A 10,803-nucleotide genomic window follows, 5' to 3' on the forward strand; every position below is an offset into this window, starting at 1 on the left:
CTATAAAAAAATATTCCGCAAAGCAATCAGTCAAATCTTAACCTAAGATAACATTGCGAGCTACCCCAATGATAAAGTGCACATGTCTCGGCAGTATGTTTAATTGCTTATGCTGATTTAATGCTGAGATAAACATATAGTGTTTAGGTTATAGAAATGAATAATGCTTATGAACCTGTTTGATCAAATTGTAGATTAACATATAATTACAATATGTCTTGAATAATCCTAAATGATCAACAAAACAACGGTGAGGTCGTTCAGAAATGAACTTGACCTTGAAACATGGCATTTGGACCCTACGAATCGCGGGACATGACCGTCCATTATGTGTCAAGTTTAATGTCAAAGGCAGAAACATATTTCCGTGAGCACTGTTGCCTTAATTTCAGCTTTACATTTTGTTTTATATTGTACTGTCGAGAAACAGTTGGGATCATGAAAACATATATGGGAATCTGTCGTTTGAAATATGAATGTCAGAAAATGTTGAAGCTTAATGAAGGATACGTCTTTAAGGGTGAGTGAGTGAGTTTAGTTTTACACTGCACTCAACAATGTTCCAGCTATATGGAGGCGGTTTGTAAATAATCGAATCTGGACCAGAAAATCCAGCGATCAACAGCATAAGCATCCATCTACGCCATTGGGATACGGATGACATGTGTCAACCAAGTCAGCGAGCCTGAACACCCGATCCCGTTAGTCACCTCTTACAACTAGCATGGGTTACTGAAGATCAATTCTAACCAGGATGCATATGTTCACGGGTCACGGCTTTAAGGATTACAACAGATAATGGTTTCGGAACCAAAACATTACACCCAACCCTTCCGAAACATTTCACGAGGACCATGTGATTGCTGATTTCCATGTGAGTATGGATCATTCTTAATATTGAAACACTTCAGTGAAACGTCATAATCTGTATAAATAGTATTGTTTATTCACGACATCCACAGTCACGGATAATCTCTCTTTTTATGCTTGAAAGCAGTATTTGGGATTAGACTGGGAGTGCATCATCAATAGGGGGGATAACGTGGGTTACCATGTAACATGAAGTGGAGGGGGTGTATTATATACCTGCACTTCTTGTTACATTCCTGCATGACAACGGTACAAACATCTATTGTATCGAAACGTCGGACCACAAAATAAAAGAAGTTCTTGTCCATAACGTTTGTCTGCATTGTACTTCCCAACCTCTAAAATGGCACTCAGAGAAGTTCTCGCGGAGTTGGACATGAGTCTGTGATAATCTGAGGCAGGGTGGCGATGATGGAGACAACACCTCTGGATGTCGTCCATGGATGAGTCATTCGTCAGTACTACTGATAGTAATATCGTCGAATGCATGATACCACTCAATGATTTAGGGGCGGTGGGGTATCCTGATGGTTAAAGAGTTCGCTCGTCACGCCGAAGACCCGGGTTCGATTCCCCACATGGGTACAATGTGTGAAGCTCATTTCTGGTGTCCCCCGCCGTGATATTGCTGGAATATTGCTAAAAGCGGCGTAAAACCAAACTCACTCATTCACTCACTCACTCAATGATTTAAGTAACGCTACACAATCCCATAGTTTATGAATCAGCATTGTGGCACCATAACAATCTTAGAGGCAAATGTCAAGTAATTAACAGTTTCTCACGGCTGGGTCAGGCGTCTTGTAGCAACCCCGTTACTCGACACCACTTTCACAATCACATACAGAACTGTTCCTCTCGCCTTACAGCTGCCTGCCATGACCAATGACTTTGCAGTAAATCAATATTTACATTTGCGAATTAATATTCCATTAATAATATTCGTATATTTTTTGACATGTTGAAATATTTAAATATTTGATAGCAGCTGTTATATACTTCGATATCACATTAAAACCATAACATGTTTAGTACAAGTGATAATTAAGCTTTCCCGTTTTAACGTTATTTATTTTATTTATGAGTTTAGAGATGATGATTATTCATTTGTCAATACATGTCGCTATTACGTGGCAAAATGTTAGTTGAAAACTTACTAATTAAACCCTGACTAAACAGTACGCTATATTATTGTTATATTTCTTTTTTGATCGTCAATGAACAAAATGTGCAAGTAGACATTATGTAAAACACAAAATAGACAAATATACAGACAGAATATTCACGAGCACATACCTCCCCCAACGCGCTGCCTCCCTCTAACAGTCTACACGCGGATGAGGGTTAGAGAAAATCTGTGTCAATGTTAGATAAGGCAGACCTAGGGGTTCCCGGCTTTCTCCGGCTATCGCTGGTGAAACTGTCACTGATGTATATGCCGTGTAGAGTGAAGGGGTTTATTCATACTTGACGTTAAGGTCCCAGTCGAGAGTATTTGTGAAGTACGTGGTCGAACTTTTTTCGGTAGAGGAGAAAAATGTGTAAACAAAATGATAGTGTGTCGTTTAACGCTGCGTTTAGAAATATTTAAAGGACCACCATGCCAACTAACAAGACATGGTTCACGGGCGCTTAAAACAAAACACTTTCCCCATGTTGTAAAAACAATTAACAACAATATCGACAATGTATGAATGCATATGTCAGTCATTACACTAATGACATAATTCTGAATTTATTAATAAGTTCTAATTTACAGTATTTTCCCACATTTCGGCATAACATGTCGTATTTGTATTTATTACCCACGTGGTCAACGTATGGGTAGTTGCATATTAATCTCGTACATCACACGAGTGTCGTATCGCGTTGACCTGTGTCGTAACGACTTGACCTGAAATTCGAACGATTTGATTGATAACCGATGACCTCTCAATTAGGTCACATTCTGACGTAAATATTTTTTCATTCATAACAAACACGTGAATTCATTCATTCTACAACTTAAATGCATTGTGGGAATGTAAACATTGCGAACGTTGCCGTGTCGCTGTTTAATTGTGAGTCGAACTGAGACATTATATCTGTCGCGTTAGCGCGCGCAAAGGGAGCAGGGAACCAGCTTAATGTTATCTGACCTCGCTTTCGCTCGGTCAGATACCATAGGAAGGACACTCGTTTCGTATAATTCGTATGTAATGAGACCTCGTGTAGTATTCTCTATATATGTTTGTTTAATATAAGCCGAATTCGCCAACATCTCCATTCGTGAAATACTGCATCACAATGATGTTGTAAGTACATCCTCATGTACAGGTCAATGACAGTAGCAGGGGTTTGGGAGACAGAGAGAAGGTGGGCGAGAACCAGGACCCGCTTGTACAAAGCAGTATAGAGTAAAGACAATCACGACGTCTTCACTTTAGCATTGGCTTAAGATCGTCGGAAACAGGGAATACCTCACTTTGCACGGTGACGTGTCTTGTAGCCACGACGTGAGTTTACTTGGACGGCAGGACATGCTTAACCTTTTCGCGAACACCTGGTGTCCATTCTGTTTTTCAGTGATCTGTGCAGATACGTCTGGTTAGTGTTTTGCGTTGACGTGTATATATAATGAGTGAGTGAGTTTAAGTTTACGTCGCTTTTAGCAATTTTCAAGCAATATCACAGCGGGGGACACCAGAAATGGGCTTCACAAATTGTACCCACGTGGGGATTCGAACCCGGGTCTTCGGCGTGACGAGCAAACTCTTTAACCACTGGGCTACCCCACCGCCCCGTATATATAATGTATTATTTAACTTACTCCACTGAATTGACCCATCATGTACAGGTATGAACAGTAACACACTACAAGCATGACCTCTTGGATTGTGTCTTGGTCGGAGGTACAGACGAAGCGTGCAATAATGTTACTGTGCTACTCAGTAGAATGTGACGATCAGGAGCAGAGGGTGGGTAAGCAACAGACAATGTCTTCATCCATACTATCTTCACTGTTCGCAAAAACACATGATGACGTCGGGTGAACGCTTTAAACATCAAGTCACACCGCCCTTAACTTAATAAATAGTGAGTGAGTTTACTTTTACTTCGCTTTTAGCAATATTCCAGCAATATCACTGCGGGGCGCACCAGAAATGGGCTTCACACATTGTACCCATGTAGGGAATCGAACCCGCGTCTTTGGCGTGACGAACGAACGCTTTAACCACTAGGCTACCCCACCGCCCCTTAATAAATAGTGAGTTTACTTTTAAGTCGCTTTTAGCAATATTCCAGCAATATCACGGCGGGGGACACCAGAAATGGGCTTCACACATTGTACCCATGTAGGGAATCGAACCCGCGTCTTTGGCGTGACGAACGAACGCTTTAACCACTAAGCTACCCCACCGCTCCGACTTAATATATATAAGGATGTTTGTGCGTCCTCATCACTCAAGATACACTCAGGAGTTTATGTTGTTTTCTGCCACCATCAACAACAGATAAACAGTACAAGTGCCCAACTTTAAGCAAGTGGCCATGCTGACCACACAAGTTACATAACGAATAAGGATCACGCCGGATGAGAGAGTGCATTTGTGTAAGTATAAACGTTCTTACTTTTGGTATGGAGATTATGAAATCATGCATTCATTACATGTGGGCTTTTAGCAATATTCCAGCAATATCAGGGCGGGGGACACCAGAAATAACTAAGGCTTCACACATTGTAATCATGTAGGGAATCGAATCCGGGCCTTCGGCGAGACGAGCGAGCGCTTTAATCACTAGGATACCCCACCGCCCTTACTACTGACTGACTGACTCAGTAAGGTCACAAGTTACGCCGCTTTTAGCAATATTCCAGCAATATCACGGCGGGGGAACAGCAGAAATGGGCTTCAGACATTGTACCCATTTGGGTAATCGAACCCGGGTCTTCGGCGTGACGAGTGAACGCTTTAACCACTAGGCTACCCCACTGCCCTTACTAAGAACGATGAGTTCAGGGGCATAATAATTGTTACCCTATAAGTGAGGGAGTGAGTGAGTTTGGTTTTACGCCGCTTTTAGCAATATATCAGCAATATCACAGCGGGTGAACACCAGAAATGGTCTTCAAACATTGTACCCATGTGGAAAATTGAACCCGGGGCTTCGGCGGGACGAGAGAGCGCTTTATTCCCCAGGTCATCCCTCCATCCCAGCATCCTATCACCTTTGGTGGTAGTACCAGCCAGCGGTATGGATCGGAAGTAACAAGATGTTGGGTGAGAATGGGCCACTTTGCCCCAACGGATAGCTGACCCCCGGGGACCAGAGGAGGCTTGAACTAACCTTTGCTGACTGTCGCCTTCTGAAAGAAGATTAAAACAAATTCAAGAGACTTACATTTAATGCGGGGGCGGTGGGGTAGCATAGTGGTTAAAGCGTCAGCTCGTCACGCCAAAAACCAGGGTTCGATTCCCCACATGGGTACCATGTGAAGCCCATTTCTGGTGACCCGCCGTGATATTGCTGGAATATTGCTAAAGGCGGCGTAAAACTTAACTGACTCTCTACAGTTAATGCGAGTCAAGTATTCACCTGAACAATCCACGATGTGCCTTTGTCCGCTAGTTCATTTAGTGAGTGAGTTTGGTTTTACGCCGTTTTTAGCAATATTCCAGCAATATCACGGCGGGGACACCAGAAATGAGCTTCACACATTGTACCCATGTGGGGAATCGAACCCGGGTCTTCGGCGTGACGAGCGAACGCTTTAACCATCGGGCTACCCCACCGCCCCCGCTAGTTCATTGAGGTAAAGTAGACACCAACGTACGATCTTCCAAGTCGCCGGCTGGTTGATGACACCAGATGTTACCCTTTCTTGCCTTGCATGAAAAAGCGCCTTAGCCAAGGTTCACGTACATGTATAACAATCCGGGAGGCCTTTTTCAGCTTAACAAATGATGTATGTGCTGACGAATGATATTAGCAGATAGTTGACTTAGTATTCGGGGACACGACAAAAGTGATCATGTGTTACGAGATGGTAAAAATTCATCTGAGCATCTGAAGATCGAGTTGACTGGTTCAAGTTCAAGAAACCTTGACTCACTGCCTTGAATATGTCCACATTTAATGGCAGCCCAGTCAAGTAAGGCGCCCAGTTCGATGTGTTTCGTCCCTTGGGCACACCGGAAACCTATTAGTATGAGTTCGAATCCCGCTTTGCAGATATAGTTTCTAGCTTGTTCAGCAATATACCCGTACACGAGTGAGTGAGTGAGTGAGTATGGTGTTATGCTGCGTTTAGAAATATTCCAGTAACATCACGGTGGGGAATCGTAAGGGGTCTTCTGTGCGACGAACGAACGCTATAACTCCCGCATTAAATGTAAGTCTCTTGAATTTGTCTCTGACAAAAGAAGGTATCCAAATAAAATGGATTCCATCTCATCAAATACTGCGATCACTACAGTGGTTACAAATGGGACTCCATTGACGTCCCGAGGGATCATCGCCACACTCTATATTGCACCATGCAGAGGTTTCATATACGCTGAAAGGGATCTTCACCACGCTCTACATTGCATCATGCATGCAGAGGTTCTATTGACGTCCCAAGTGGTCTTCACCACACTCTACATTGCACCATGCAGAGGTTCTATTGACGTCCAAAGGATCTTCACCACACTCTACATTGCACCATGCAGAGGTTCTATTGACGTCCCAAGGGTTCTTCACCACGCTCTACATTGCATCATGCAGAGGTTCTATTGACGTCCCAAGGGATCTTCACCACACTCTACATTGCATCATGCAGAGGTTCTATTGACGTTCCAAGTGATCTTCACCACGCTCTACATTGCATCATGCAGAGGTTCTATTGACGTCCCAAGGGATCTTCACCACACTCTACATTGCATCATGCAGAGGTTCTATTGACGTTCCAAGGGATCTTCACCACGCTCTACATTGCATCATGCAGAGGTTCTATTGACGTCCCAAGTGATCATCACCACACTCTACATTGCACCATGCAGAGGTTCTCTTGACGTCCCAAGGGATCTTCACCACACTCTACATTGCACCATGCAGAGGTTCTATTGACGTCCCAAGGGATCTTCACCACGCTCTACATTGCATCATGCAGAGGTTCTATTGACGTCCCAAGGGATCTTCACCACACTCTACATTGCACCATGCAGAGGTTCTATTGACGTCCCAGGGATCTTCACCACACTCTACATTGCATCATGCAGAGGTTCTATTGACGTCCCAAGGGATCATCACCACATTCTACATTGCACCATACAGAGGTTCTATTGACGTCCCAAGGGATCTTCACCACACTCTACATTGCACCATGCAGAGGTTCTCTTGACGTCCCAAGGGATCTTCACCACGCTCTACATTGCATCATGCAGAGGTTCTATTGACGTTCCAAGTGATCTTCACCACGCTCTACATTGCACCATGCAGAGGTTCTATTGACGTCCCAAGGGATCTTCACCACACTCTACATTGCACCATGCAGAGGTTCTATTGACGTCCAAAGTGATCTTCACCACACTCTACATTGCACCATGCAGAGGTTCCACATACTTTGCAAAGGATTTTCACCACACTCGCTATTGTCCTATGCAGTGGTTCTATCAATGTTCGAGATGACTATCACCATACTCAGTATGGTGTTCTGCTGACGTTTGAAGGGATCTTCACCTCGCTTGTTGCCCCACAACATAGCACATATAACATTGCCTTGTTTCACTCAGCAGTGAATGAGTACCCAGTGTCCTCAAAAACACCTACTGAGGCAACAGCAACACTTCTGATGTCACGCAACAAACTGACAAGATTTCATTCATTACATGTTTATTTTCTGTACATATCCCCAATCACACATCCAAATGTATTTCGATATGGCAACATAATCAATAATTGCAGAATCAACAGAGATCAATAAAATCAATAAATTAACTAATCAATAAACTGTTACGTCTGAATGATATAACAGGTCACATAAACAACATGAGTCACCTCACAATTCTGGCAGCCAGATCTAGTTCTTGATCCATTCACTCTCCCTGAATGACACAAGAATACTGATATGTCTGCATGCATTACCACATAATATTGAAGTTTGGATCATTGGAAATATGTCAGTGTTTGCCTTAACCCCTTGTTGTTTGTCAACACAGCTTGTTTCACAAAGGCCAGATTCAAGAGAATGAAAATATGGTTCCATTGACACCTATCCTAACCATAAATCTCAACGGGGAATTTTCAGGTTCTTATGTAATTGACAATAATGTCTCTGCTCCTACCTAAGTCACACAACCAAAGCCCAGCAATGATAACTCAATAGGTAATTGATGGTCTCATAATTATTACATTATGACCCTTTGCTGTCTATTCCGGCATCCATTTACTCACATTAACTGTCCAATATACAACACTGTAGTCTGTTTCTCAAAGTCCCTCAACCAACTATTTTACATTCTGCCCAGCTATACAGGGGTGGAAATAACCCCATTGCCCGACGTCTGGGTCCAGAGTTTTTCCGTGGGCAAGCAAATTTGTATATCACGCTATACCGGTGTCCAGTTGACTTTCCAATGTTAATTATGTTGTTTGTTTAAAAAATCAACAAGAACACGGACGGTATAGTGGAAAAATTATCAAGGCAAGTGATTTTACATGTGCCACTGTTCCGGAGTACACTAACAATTTTAAAGTTATTTCCACCCCTGCTATATCTGTAATGCAAAAGCCCCAAATTACAATTTTTAATTTAAAAGTGTCATTTGTTTCTATAAAAATATATTTTCTCAAATAGTCTTTCAAAACTGCCATAACTCACACAAAAACATATTTAACTAAAATGTAATTTCATAACACAATTTTTTTAATATAAGAATATTCATGTTTGAAACAGTTTACAAATAAGGAAAGAAATACTTTAACAAAAATATATGCACATGAGACATCTGTACAAACACACAATGGATCTTCATTCTAATTTTCATCAACAGATTACATCACTGTCTACATTTGTCCACTCAAGACAGTAACTAATGTTATGCATTGCAGTAATGATTAGCTGTTAAATTAAAATAAAATAAAAACTGAGTATAAAGAATAAAGGCAGCACAGATTGACCTCAGCTTTGTTCCTCTGTATGAGTGAGTGAGTGAGTGAGGAGAGTGAGTTGGGTTTTATGCCGCTTTTAGCAATATTTCAGAAATATCATGGCGGGGGACACCAGAAATGGGCTTCATACATTGTACCCATGTGTGGAATCAAACCTCGGTTAAACCCTGGTTTTGGGTGTGGCGAGCGAACGCTTTAACCACTAGGCTACGCCACCTCCTTATGAACAATTGTACCCTTGTGTCAGTGATGCTGAAACCCACCAGTGTTATACACCTAAAATTGAGGCAAAAGGAAATACCTTGGATGACTGAACATAAACTGATTAGAAAATGGTTGAGGAAAGGTTAAGGAGATGTTCATGATGTATTTCATTCAGACATTTGGGCAGAATTATTTCAAAATAATGTAACAATACCATCGAAATCATTGTTGCAGCTAGAGGGTATTGGAAAATAATTATACACAAATATTTTGTAAAGAACCAGTTTAAAAACATTTGTTTGCATACTAATTATAATGTCTCTAAGTCTGTCTGTATTGTCACCCCTGTGTATCTACCCATCTAATATTAAGTTCCTGTGCCCTTTCATATCATAATTAGACAAAGCCAGTTTATGTTATGTGGTGTGTATATAATTATTGCAATCTTGACAAAGGTTAAAAGTGACTACATTATCAATGATGTTTATGATGTTTTCCTTTTCAACATATAGAGTAAGTTCATCTTTTATTGAACATAAATTTACATTATAAATTTGTAAGGGTACTGCTACTAGGCCTATTCACAAAGATTATAACAAAAGAAAAATGCAACACTGGCATAAATACAGGATGTCAGTGATACCAATATATGTTTTGCTGACAGCAAACTTTCAACCCACCCACCCTGACCCCACCCCCAGTTATATGCAAACAATAAAATTTCACGAAACTTTCACAAAAAAAATGTAACCCCAAAAAGATTAAATCTCATTGCATTACATGTTGCACTATCTGCACCACAGAATTGTATTTTTGTCAAAACATATACACCTATTCATTCTTTTGGCAAAGCATGTTAAAAGAAATTAGTGCATCACATTCTGGTGAAGATGGATACATCATGTCACAAGTCAACTCATTACAAGTGGCAATAAAACAATACAGCCAGTTGCATGAACATGTCTGAATTCTATTATCAAATTTGGTCTATGTTGATAAATTAGCTACATAAAATGAGTGGGTGAGTATGGTTTTACCGCTTTTAGCAAGATTCCAACAATATCATGGCAGGGGACACCAGAAATGGGTTTCACATGTTGTACCCATATGGGGAATCGAACCCTGACCTTCGGTATGACAAACCAATGCTTTAACCACAAACCCCTAGCTAATGACAGACTATATGTTTTCATAAATACATACAAATTAAACAAGTGAGTGCATCTGACTTTATGCCACATTTAGTAGTATTCCAGCTCTGTGATATTTAAATAATTGAGCCTGGACAAAACAATCCAGTGATTAATATCATGAGCAATGACCTTTTCCTACTGGTTACATTCACACTCAATCAGATAAGTCACAAAACCTGGCTAAACAGTTCATTCAGTCACCTCCTCAGATACACATTCTAACCAAACATCTATGCATGTTATGTATTTAATTATATAAGTTTAAGTATCAAAGCATCTACGTGAAGGGGCAAACAAGACCCACAGAACCTACATATCCAGAATTTGACTATAAATGATTTTACATATTTAAAAATAAATGATGAACAAAACCATCTCTCCAAGTATGCAGTTTTACAGGGTT

Source organism: Haliotis rubra, unplaced genomic scaffold, assembly GCF_003918875.1.
Source record: "Haliotis rubra isolate DU_JTF1 unplaced genomic scaffold, ASM391887v1 Scf802, whole genome shotgun sequence".
In the NCBI taxonomy this organism is placed as follows: Eukaryota; Metazoa; Mollusca; class Gastropoda; order Lepetellida; family Haliotidae; genus Haliotis; species Haliotis rubra.